This window comes from Osmia bicornis, chromosome 5 (genome assembly GCF_907164935.1).
Source record: "Osmia bicornis bicornis chromosome 5, iOsmBic2.1, whole genome shotgun sequence".
Classification (NCBI taxonomy): Eukaryota; Metazoa; Arthropoda; class Insecta; order Hymenoptera; family Megachilidae; genus Osmia; species Osmia bicornis.
In genome coordinates, this window is record NC_060220.1 from 1,914,608 (window position 1) to 1,917,566 (window position 2,959).

The window sequence follows — 2,959 nt, forward strand, 5'->3', positions numbered from 1 at the left end:
CATCTGCAATCTGCGATGAAAATGTCCTTTGTCAATAATAAAATAAGTAAAGTCATTTCAACCCTTTAGCTATGGTTAAAACTTAATTAAGTTATATAATATTACTCAGAATTCATGGTGTTGGTCAATGGTGTCTCAATTATGGCATTTAACATGTTAATTTTTTCAAAAGGAAAGTTTCAACGCGTTGCAAGAATTATTGTTGAGAAGCGTATCAACGATCATGGTTTCAATTTTATTAATCTAAAGTACGAACAGTCGACGATCTTTGGGACGGTGTTAAGAACGAACGTCGCGACGCTTCTCGACGAAATGAACGGACATTCACGATGCACCGAAAAAGCTGGCTATTTCAACGACAGGGTATCTCTTATTTGAAATTCACTTCTAATACGGTTTAAAAATTATTTTTATATTCCTTGGTAAATTAAAATATTCGAAAGCTGATTAGAATATTACAGGACAACAGCAATTCAGTATAATAATAGAAGAAAAATGTATCTGTAACAAGTATTTCCATCATTTTATACAACCTTTGTATTATAATTTTTCTTGTCGTTGTTTATAAAAGCAGATGCACCATGCACGCACGCCGTTGCATCGCGACTGCATCTATCAAGAGGAACGATCGAACGATTGAATACAATATATATATTATAGGTACAACCGGAACACAGAGAGACAATTCTTAAACAACGTAATTGATCCTTAATTGACACTGACTTGTTTACATCCAGATACGTCGTTGCAATGATAAGAACGCGAAAATAGAAGAACCATGAGTCAATTAAATTGACAGTAATGAATTTTCAGTAAGTTATCAATAGCCTTTTTTATGAAATACGTTGATTGAAATTACTAAAGGAATAATACATTAATTTTAAAATTTAAGTTTTATCTAGGCTGTATCAAAGGTTGCGTTAAACACAAGTTATAGAAAATCCTCTGTAACATAATATCGTCTCATCGATTAAGGATCAATCAGAGCAATCAACTCTCTTCTCGTTTCCTAAAGAGGAAAACAAAATGATCTACCAGGAACGTGAGACAGAGAGTAGAAGGCCAAAGAGACAAGGTAAATATAGAGTGAAAGAGAAGATAGTCCGAAGAGAAAATCTTTAGGCACACCCACACACATACACGTACATTTATGTATATATATATATATAATATATATATATATGCGTAAGAGTCTTCTTTTTTTTTTTTTATTTTATACTTCGTAAAGCAAATTGTAAATCTGGACTTAAGATTTGCCGTGCGTACTATCGAACGCAAACGCGGACAAGGTAAAACGACTATTATCCTGTTTTTATCGAATTTTCAATTGATTCATCGACATGCTCGAACTAACGTACTACATTTAACCCTGTGCGGACGATACACTTAGCGAATGCTGAATGATGTATGGCACGCTGTGATTATAATTATTCAGCATAGTTGCATTTTTTAATTGAAACTTTTTACTCGCTAATAATAATATTAGAATATTAGAATTCTTTCAGTCATTCCATTATATCACATTTGTAGTGCCAATCATCAGTATCCATTTTTACAATATCTCCACTTACAATCTTCTATTATTCTCAAGAACATAATATTCACCGTCCTCAAAGGGTTAAAGTGTACACCGTACATTTACACACCTCTCGTCGCGTGATCGGTATCGTTTCTCGCTTCCAATAATAAAAAATAAGTTATCCGAGTACTTTGTACTTGTCCAAGCCGATCGATGGTTACAGAAGTTGATCCTAATCCATTGATCAAATGAAAAATCGATTTCGTTGATCACCTTGCCGCAACCCGTCATTATTCACACGGAGATAGACGGACTTCCTTAAAATTGCTCGCAATTTTCCCCGTACGATTCGCGCGCTATTAATCATTATAATATACATAATAATTACGTCGTAGTTCAATATAGCAAATATATTATATCACATTTAGATTGTATTAATGTATTAAAACGTATCTGGCCGGAGGTCCTTCGATAAATTCAAACACCTGTCCCTATCTACCTGGTTCGTCTTTCCTTTCTTTTTTTCTCATTTTAATTCGATTCTTTACGGAATTTTACGACGACAAAGGGGGAAATAGATTCGTCGAAAGTGTTATATTTTAATTAGTTTGGCGTCAATTCCTCGAAGGCTTCCATAATCGATCAAGTAAAACGGTTCGCGTCGAAAACTCGTCAGTTGGTCGAGCCATTAATGAGATTAAAATTCCAATTTCATTCGAAATATATCAATTTCTTTGTAATTTCGAACGTTATTGCTTTCCAAGGGCTTACCCTAACCGATTGAATCTTCGACGAAAGCCAGCCCCGTGATCGCACGTAAATCTAAGAAACATTAATATAGAATATATTATCGTGTAGTTTATATAAGGTATACGTTAAGACACTTACCATCTACTGCAAAAATTCAACAGTTAAAAGATTATAACAACTAGTTCGTGTGTGTTTTTCGTAATACGAGACCGTACAGCTCGATCGTTCCCATTCGCTTTCGTTGACAAGATGTATCATTTATTTTATAAGAGAGAGAATAAAATGGAACGATCGAGCAGTTCGACTCGTCTCGCCCTATTCTTTCGTCTTCTTATAATCTTACTACTCACATTTCCTTCCTCTCGTTTGGCACGCGTTGTTCCTCGCTATTGGCACGACATTTACGAACAATGAGCTTTGCTAGAATTAATTAGAATAAATCTCGGACGCACCTGAGGATCGATCGTTCGGACGATACGATAATTAAAAATGACCTTCGTTATACACGTAGTAAAGTACAAGTTTAAAGTTCAATAAAACACAAAATACGTATGTTGAAAATTGAGCATTTTAAAGTATTTTTTTTTTACTACAGCACTCGTGTTATATTCATGGTAATTAGAATTTTGTTAAATTTTGTATGAAAGAGAGGGCCTCCATAAGACGATTTTGCGTCTAAGAATGCAAGAA